This window comes from Gigantopelta aegis, unplaced genomic scaffold, assembly GCF_016097555.1.
Source record: "Gigantopelta aegis isolate Gae_Host unplaced genomic scaffold, Gae_host_genome ctg6493_pilon_pilon, whole genome shotgun sequence".
Taxonomy (NCBI): domain Eukaryota; kingdom Metazoa; phylum Mollusca; class Gastropoda; order Neomphalida; family Peltospiridae; genus Gigantopelta; species Gigantopelta aegis.
In genome coordinates this window covers 1-10,260 of record NW_024535074.1, presented here as the reverse complement: position 1 = coordinate 10,260, position 10,260 = coordinate 1, and the positions used below count along the sequence as shown (strand labels likewise).

The window sequence follows — 10,260 nt, the reverse complement described above, 5'->3', positions numbered from 1 at the left end:
AAAAGATATAAAGTGCAAAAGTCTTGCTACGAAAGAAGTAGAAGAGAAATAACTGAATTAAAAATGGAATTAAAAAACTACCCTGTTCCTCTTGTGTTTTGTCACAATGATTTGTTAAACCTGGTAGTCTGATCTATAATGAAAGAAATGGTTAGTAATTTTAACCTGAATTATAGGTTTTTAATCACTTCAGTTAACTAAGTCTCTGTTTTTTGTTGTTTTTTTTTCTCACTTTGTCTGTTTAATCTTATTTTCACTCATTTGATGTTGGTTTTTTTTTCCTTCTTACAATACATAGAAACAATTACATTATAGATTTTTTAGTATGGAGGACCAATGCTAGAGCTTATGATATAGCAGACTATTTCGGTGAATTTGCAAGTCATCAGAGTATGAAAAACAATTCATCAAACTATCACTAAGAGCTCTGCACACTCATATTTGTTGACATAGCATATGAGCTGTGGTGTAATCATTAGACAGGAGGCAATATATAAGTGGCCTAAGTATGCCATTCTTGAGTTGAATGTTACTAGTTATGTACACATTGCCATGTTCCTTAAGTGGCTTTGTTATTGGTTTGATAGCAAATCTTTGTTCCCTGTAAACATAATATCTACTTGTTTATTAACTTTGATTGTATTAAGTAAGTAAATATTTCCTTCTTATAACTACAAATCTCATTAAAAATACACATTAATTATATTTGGACAATAGTGGGCTGCCTCATAGATATTAATTAATACATTAATTCATTCATCCTTTATATTTTAGGTGGCAGTGGAATAAGATTTGATGAATATTTAGCTAAAAAACAGACATTTTTTGTCACTTTTATTTATTTCAAAATGTCTAGACAATTGTCAAATTTTATTACATTTAAATTATTTGTAATTCCCATTAATTATTATAAACCATATTTAGTGATGTGTAAAAGAAGAATGTTTTTTTCATAATTTTGTTATAATCTTTTACTTTAAAGGACTGATCTATATATTATTAAACAACTGCACATATAACATATATGTAATACAGTGACAATATACAAAGTTTACAACAAAAATAGAACAAACGAGGCATACAAAATATTTATAGCTGTGATTCATAATACCAGGTGCTAGCAGTGAGAGTAGTTGGATTATGACACACTAGAGGAAGAATAACTGCAACTATTAAGAGAGAGAGAGAGAGAGAGAGAGTTAAGTTAAAGTTATGAATTACTCTACTGAACACTATACCTGCTAACTGGAAACTGATTGTTGTATTTTGTGTTTACTTCTAAAAGAATGACTTCTTGTAGAAAAGGGGTGGTTCTCCTTTTGAGTGCCATTTCTATATTGTAACAGTAATAACATCGATGGAACACTTTTTTTTAACCTACCTTGTTGGTTGACCTAACTGAACACGTTTGAAAGATGACTCGTGAGATAATAATGGTTCTGTTGAGAATCACAGCAACAACACTGAATGATTTATCAATAGAGATTTAGAAATTATTACAATGATCAAATTACGTAAAGCTGGCATGAAATCCACCTCTTTATTGTCAATAGATTGTGGTATGGTTTAGTACCAGGATGTAGTGTTACATTAAAATAGAAAGAAACAATTACATTAATAGATTTGAGTATGGAGGACCCCAATGGTAGAGTTTTATAATTTGCCAACTATTCGATGGATTTTGTGGGGTCATAGAGTCATGAAAAAAAACATTCATTCAATTATCACTAGGAGCTCTGCACGCTCACATTGTTGACAGAGCATATGAGCTGCATGTAATCATAAGACTTGAGCCAATCTATAAAGTGGCTAAGTTATGCTATTTTGGGTTGAATGGTTACTATTTATGCATAATTAATATAAATCTGTACTATACTTTGATGATGAGGATATATCTGTTAAGATAAGTTTTGCAAAACCTCGCTTACTAGAAGTTACATGAAAAGTAATAACCTAATAATTACATAAATTACAGAAAAGATATAAAGTTCAAAACTCTTGCTACGAAGAAGTAGAAGAAAATAACTGAATTAAAAAGAAATTAAAAAACCTACCATGTCCTCAAGTCTTTGTGTTTTGTACAATGATTTGTTAACTGGTAATCTGATCTATAATGAAAAAAATGTTAGTATTTTAACCTGAATTATAGCTTTAATCACTTCAGTTAACTAAGTCTCTGTTTTTTGTTGGTTTTTTTTACTCACTTGGTCTGTTAATCTTATTTTCACTCAATTGATGTTGTTTTTTCCTTCTTATATAATACATAGAAGGAATTACATTACTAGATTTGTGAATATGGAGGACCCAATGCTAGAGCTTATGAGGTATAGCAGACTATTTCTGTGAATTTGCAGGTCAGCATACTATGAAAACAATTCATCAACTATCACTAAGAGCTCTGCACACTCATATTTGTTGACATAGCATATGAGCTGCATGTAATCATTAGACAGGAGGCAATATATAAGTGGCTAAGTTATGCCATTCTTGAGTTGAATGTTACTAGTTATGTACACATTGCCATGTTCCTTAAGTGGCTTTGTTATTTGGTTTGATAGTAATCTTTGTTCCCTGTAAACATAATGTCAACTTGTTATTAACTTTGATTTGTATTAAGTAAGTAAATATTTCCTTCTTATAACTACAAATCTCATTAAAAATACACATTAATTATATTTGGACATAGTGGGCTGCTCGTAGATATTAATTAATACATTAATTCATTCATCCTTTATATTTTAGGTACAGTGAATAAGATTTGATGAATATTTAGCTAAAAAACAGACATTTCTGTCACTTTAATTTATTTTAAAATGTCTAGACAATTGTCAAAATTTTATTACATTTAAATTATTTGTAATTCCATTAATTTATTATACAACCATATTTAGTGATGTGTAAAGAAAGATTGTTTTCATAATTTTGTTATAATCTTTTACTTTAAAGGACTGATATATTATTATTAAACAACTGCACATATTAACATATATGTAATACAGTGACAATATACAAAGTTTACAACAAAATAGAACAAACGAGGCATACAAAATATTTTATAGCTGTGATTCATAATACCAGGTGCTAGCAGTGAGAGTAGTTGGATTATGACACCTAGAGGAAGAATAACTGCGACTGTTAAGAGAGAGAGAGAGAAGAGAGAGAGAGAGAGAGTTAAGTTAAAGTTATGAAACTCTTACTGAACACATATACCTGCTAACTGGAACTGATTGTTGTATTTTGTGTTTACTTCTAAAAGAATGACTTCTTGTAGAAAAGGGGTGATTCTCCTTTTGAGTGCCATTTCTATTTGTAACAGTAATAACATCGATGAAACACTTTTAAACCTACCTTGTTGGTTGACCTAACTGAACACGTTTGAAAGCTGCACTTTTTGTCAAAGCTAAATAGCTAGGTTGCTTTTTTTCACCAGCTGTTTTGTGTAATACTTCTATTAGTATCCAGTACACCAGTACTATCAACTTGTAAATGTTTGTAGTGGTTTTGTCCCATTTAATAGTGGTGGAGACTTTTTACTACGTTTATCTTTACCCTTGAAAATAGAAGTGACGCTACTAGTATTCATTGCAGATTTACTTGACCCTGTCTGTGGGGGGTTCTCTTTTAACACTGAGGGTTCTGATTTGACATATGTTAAGTTTATTTGTCCTCACTTGTTGTTGGTGAGGTACAACCTCTAACTGGTGAGGGAGGTTTAGTAGATCCAGTTTGAGAAACAGGTTTATGTTTATGTGTAATTGAAGGAATTGTACTAGGTTGGACCTATAAAGGGGATTAGACAGAGATGACTCCCGTGATATCAATTCATATTGTTTGGAGATGGTGACCTGAGCAGTCTTGTCTTGTATTTTTGGTTGTGTCAAGTGTGGGGGTGGAGAATCTGCTGTATTATAAGACAGCGAGGTGACACAACGATTCAACTGAGACTGAGTTGGACTCATGACCCCACCTAGACGAGGAGGTGGTATAAAGTGTTGTTCAAAGACTGGACTAAAACTAGCAAACGGTTGTGTTACAAATGAATTATTAGGAGGGGGCGGGTATTGATATGGAAACTGATAACTAGAGCCTTGTTGATATGGTTTGTGATGAGATAGGTGTGGCTGTAGGTATAGGTACTCTCCGCCCATTTGGAGTGTGGTATCCCATTGGATAGGACTGCAACACTGGTGTGGTTGAAGGCATTGGTAATCTTTTGTTGCTAGGGGTAACTATAAAAGTAGAAGGAGGTGGTAGTATGTACGGAGGGTTACTAGTTGATTAGATACAGGGGTGCGGTTTATCGATTTTGATGGAGCTGGATAAGATGCAACAAAATTATCTTCAAAAAGCATTTACTGGAGATTGGAAAGTTACTGGTACAACAGATGAGTCAGCTGTTTTAGTAATGCTAGTGAGTTGAGCTAAATTTACACGTGATTTAGGAGAAGAACCCTTTTTCCCTTGGACAACAATAGACGATGATTTGAGGAAGTTTTTTTCAGTTGTTGATTGAGTTAAAACACTACTAGTGGACTGACTTCTTTGAGGAGGTGGAGGAATTGAATTTGAAACATTTTCAGACAGTGATGAAGTTGTTGTTATTGTTGGAATTTGAATTTTTTTGTGTTTGTGTTCTTCTTCTCTTTGACTTGTAATGGTGGTGGAATTTTATCAACTGATTGTGTTTTTGTCTGACTGATCTGACAAGAGATGGGAGCTGTGGGCTTCTTCTCAAATGACTTCCACACATCCTCATCTTCAATCTCTTCCACTGTTGGAGGGGGTGGACTGAAACAACTCTCTTCTTCCGAGAAGGACTTTTCATTGGAACATTTAGTACTTTCCCAGCTAAACTGCCACCAGTGGAAGTAGATAATGAAGTGGTAGAAATAGAGGAGAGCATACTATCAGTTGATGGGAGTCGGACTGGTGTTGGTGGTGCCACTAGTCGGTTACTTAATGGATGGATGGTAAGTCCCTTGTTTTGTGAGGAAGGGAGGGAGAAGGTGACTGTATTGTTAAAGCAACAGGTTTGACAGGATTAGTTGTTGTGGGAACTTTAGAAGTTGACAAGATGCCTAAAGAAGCGGAGTTTGTTGGTGAACTGTAACGAGCAGTGTCTAGTTTTCGTAACGGAGAACTGTTAGGACACAATGGAATCAAAGAGAACTTGATGAGAGCTAGAAAATGTCGATACTGAGATGTTACATAAGCTGTCTTGAAGTTCTTGATTAGTTGCCCAGTTAACTTCTTTCTCTCCATCAATATGTTTAACAAGAGTGTCAAAGAGATCACGTACCACAGGAGTAAGACAGTTGTAGCTTGTAAGAGCTGGTACTGCTTACGAACTAACTCCAAAGCAAGTACAAAAACTCTAAGAGCAACCAAATTTAACTTAGTAGATCTAGAGGGGCTGCACTTACTTTTCTGTTCTTGATATCTCTTTCTCTTGGTTCTTAATATAGCGTAGTAAATGTTTTGTTTGTTTCCATTGGTGAGCACACTCTGACTCCAACTTCCGCACTTCACTAGTCATTTCCATTTGGTCTGTAATTACCTCTGAAGAGTCTGAGGATCACATACAATATTGCTAATCAAAGGATAGCTTTCTTACCTGAACTAGCTGATAATGCTTTAAACTGATCTCTGATTGAACTCGACCAATACCTTCATTGTTTCGTGACAACTGTTGATGGACAACTGTTTTTTGTTCTTTAATTTCTCGGAGTCGACCTCGTAGATATTCTAATTTGTTCTCAAGCTACAAAATAAATTACTTTAGTCAGTTTAAAATTAGCAACAATTGTACTTTTAATATCTTGGTATCATTGCCAGTTAATACTTCAACTCTTTGTAGATCACGTTCCTATGAAATGACATGTAATAAGTACATTATCATCATAGCAAAATATTGCTGTTTTAAAATCAAGCAGAAAGCAATGTTAATAGTGGCTTAAGACATTATTTATAACTCTCCAAGCTCCCTCCTTTACTTTGCGAAATATTCTTAGTAGAGTATCTCTCTCTGCAGCATCCAAATCAGCCATACTCTTCCTTAGAGAACCTCTTTCATTGTACACTCCTTGTATCATACATTGCAAACGATTAGTTTCTGATGAGTCAAAAGTATTAAAAGTGGGAGTTGTAGAACGTGTATCCAGTCTGGACTTAAGTTCTGTGATCTGAAGGGATTTAATGTGATATAATATCAGAAATGAAAAGGTCATCTCTACTCTTCCTTTTGTAGCTCAATGACAATGGTTTTGTATCGTGTGACATGATAATCCACATTGACAATATTTCCTTACTAACTGTATATATGGAGGGAATTGTATAATATATGTATTAAAAGCTAATGCTGACCTTTGTTTTAATTTGCTTAGCTCTGTCAGCATATTTAAGTGTATTATAAGTATCTTCATAGGTAAGTCCTGAAGGGCTATGAGAGAGAGAGAGAGAGAGAGAGAGAGAGAGAAGAGAGAAATTATTATACAGATTTTTTATAATATAGTACCTTATGTTAGCTATCATAACTGTTCGACAATTTCCACCTAATGAATCTTTCAAAAGTCTTGTTAGTTTGCTATTACGATATGGTCATTGACCAGTCTTCTCCTAAAAATGAATTCATGACACTTCAATAGCAGACAGTATTTTGCATACTTTGTTAGCAAGCCAGAGCATTTATACAATTGCCCAAAGCCAGCAATGATTTATTGATGTTTGCTCCCTCTCTAAGTCGTGCTCCACGGTTGGTTTGATACAGTACCTCTCTCAGAACCAGCAAGATCAATGAGGCTCATTTTTCCTTGTGTAATCTCTGCTGATAGACCAGCTGTACGAGATTTCTGATTGACATAGACCTGTGTGCATAATAGAAATAATTATGTGTTAATTTACAGGTTTGTTTTAACGACCTGTGTGCGTAATGTGTTAAATTTCCCGGTTTTTTTTAAACGACCATGCGCAAATATACGTGGTTTATTAGTTAGTAACTATCTAAATTCTGTCCTTTTTTAGAAGTTCACAGCTTTTTCGGAGCCAAGATGATGGCAGAAGCAACACAACCAGAAGAAGGAAATTCTCATAAAATGCTTAGATACAGGTATTACTTAAATCATCGATTGACTTTATATGCCCCGTCTGTAAAGATCTCTTGTACAATCCACAACAAGCAACCTGTTGTAAAGAACATATCTGTGAGCCTTGTATCCAGTTAATAAAAGAGAGAAGAGACCTTGTCCTGTCTGTAGAAACAAAAGTTTTTCCAGTCAAGGTGAATACCAGATTCGGAAAAAGCTGGGCTCTCAAGAGGTTGTCTGCCCTAATGCGACAAAGGGATGCAAGTGGACTGATTGTCTTGATAACTTAGAATCACATTTGGACAGCGTTTCTGGTTCGTGTGATTATGTAGTGGTAAGTTGCCCACTTGACTGTGGAATAATGCTAGAAAGATATCAGCTTACAGGACACATAACATATGAGTGTATTAATGTTCTAAAGAACTTGACTTACCTACAATAACTACAGAGATACCCTGTTCAACAGGTGTGGTCAATTTGTCAACAAAGGCTACTTACAACATCACCTCACCTCAGAGTGTCCATTACGTATTGTATCATGTCCATGTAGTATTTTGGGCTGTCAAACCGAAGAGATTACTCACAAAGATCTCCGAGATCACATTAACACATCAACTGAGGACCATATCCAGCTCATTACCAAGTACACAGAGCAGCTGGAAGCTCGAGAAAAAAAAGTTGAAGAGGTAGGAAAAAGGCTTGAGAAAATGACAGAAGTTTTATTGCACAAGGAAATTGTATCACAAGAAAAAGATGATACCAAACAGGGTTTGCTAAAGAGGCGAGTAGAAGAGTTAGAGATTTTACTAGAAAGCAAAGAATAATGAAATACGCGATCTATGTAATAAAGTGGCTGAGCTGAAGATAGCTCATATCTCTACTACAGATCAGTATGTCAATCATGTCCCATTCTTTAATGTGGGAGTGTATAGATTTACAATGAAGATGTTAATAATTACATTCGTCCTGTTGGAGGTAAATTGTGTTGGCGGAGTGATCCTTTTTATACTCACGAAAAATGGTTATAAAATGCTATTTATGGTTGATGTTGTTCTCAATTCTTTCAGGCTAAGTCTCTATATTCTCCCGGGAGAGTACGATGAAGATCTTCCCTGGCCAATTAAAGGCATTATTGTTCTCGTACTTCTGAAATCAATTGAGTAATGATAAACATCATGAATATAAATTTGTATATGACCAGACTACACCGAGATCAGTGGCTGGACGAGTTGAAAAAGGAAGTAGTCGATCAGAGAAAATCTCAGCATTTCTCAGAAACTAAGTCTGGACATCTCCCTTATTCAAGAACTCTAAACACTCTTTTATCTTCACAAGAACCAATTAGAGTTTGCTATATCACACATTGACCTTGAGCTATGATAACTGTTTTATCATTAGTGTGTTTTAACACTATTCTCTTATTAGTAGTAATTTGTTTAGAATGTACTCATAAACTATGAATACATTCAAGTGTTGAACACAAACCCTTGATATTCTTACCTGAAATACTGCATGAGATCGAGATGAGGTAGCATTAGCATCAGTTGGATGTTGTGTTCTATTTTTTGTTACCATCCTCTAACATCCTAAGAAGATCCTCAGCTGAAGTAGGCTATAACACTAAAAGAAAATAGATTTATAACAAAAAATTACTACATACCTGATGTTGTGATAGTCCACTGACAACTAATCCTTTTTTGTCCATCTTCTCTCATTGCTAGGGGTCCTGAGGGAACAAGGAGGTCTCGTATAGTCTCATTATAAACCTAAAGAGCATAGAAATAATACTTAAAATTATTATTTACAATATTAAGACATTATCTACTATTGCCTTCTATTGCTTGTATAAAAACAAAAAGAGGTAATGAAAAAAATGTGTACACTAACTCTGACTTCTTTTTTACCCAACAAGGGTACAATTTAAATGACTATGTACTAGGGGACTTTGTTATTGTGTGTAGAAAGCAACTAAAATTACACAATAGTACAAGTTACGAACTTTGTTGTTCCAGTTAACAAGTGTAGACACCATACTTAGTCAAAAGGAGAGGCTTTGATTGAACCATATTGAGAGACAAGGGAACAGACTGTGAACATTACTTTCATCCATTCCCCTAAATACGACACCACAGTACAACTATTATAGCTCAATACACAAATTTTAGGAAAGTATTAGTATATTCTAAATTATATGAACTGTGATTGTTAAAAAGACAATCATTGTATATCAAGTATTATGCTAGTTGTCCAGTCAGATTAATAAAATACAATAAACAAATAATTAATGATGTACTCAAATTGTAGTAGCCTTTTCGCTGAATGGGATATCAACGTGTAGTTGACTTGGAATAAAACTATTAAGTTATGTAAACAGAGAACTAATAACAGTAGTAGTGATAACATAGTTGTTCTGTTTCTCATGTAAATTCTGTTTTCTATCGGGTAAATTATTATTAGGTGGATCCTTGGTGTGACTGAATACTAAATAGTTTCATTCTACGTTTTGTACTTTTAAGGAAGATAAATTATTTAAAACATGTCAATATTGATGTTATTATGATATTGACAAAAGTCTATGTATACAAACAAAACGTAAAATATTAACAAATTAACAATGGCAAGCTGTGGGAAAAATGATTGGAATATGTATACAAAAAAAAGATCAAGAACTTCTCAAAAAGGATGTGACGTTGTGATGACAATAGATGTGTGTATTAAAGCATTTTTGTCTAATAAGAGTATAATAAATCCCTAAATACTGTAGCTAGAATTATAATATATAATCTTAATTAGATTAATATCTGTAAACATTCCAATAAAACAACTTAAAAATATATTATTAACAGATGTTAGAGTGCACAACTACTCACTTGAGATGAATGCACATATATATATATATGTTACTAACAATCCAACTCCCATATCATACTCACATTTTTTCCTTAGAAATAATCCAAATAGTCTAGTACATAATTTAATACATTATTTACTACTAATCAGATAGACTACAAATCATATACATACACATTTATACCACTACCAGATGGGCACACACACATACAGACATGCAAGTACTTATGCTCACTTCTAGGTAAGTTAACAGCCACTTCACACGTCTTTTGTCGTGTTTCAATTGATCAATACGCCCCGTACAGTTCATGGTCGTCAGGAACATTAA

The 10,260-nt window shown here is 33.9% G+C and overlaps 1 pseudogene; it reads right to left on the bottom strand.

Moving 5' to 3' along the window:
* Nucleotides 1-4,705: 4,705 nt before the first annotated feature.
* Nucleotides 4,706-8,848, bottom strand: LOC121366653 (annotated as a pseudogene).
* Between the last annotated feature and the right edge of the window lie 1,412 nt (nt 8,849-10,260).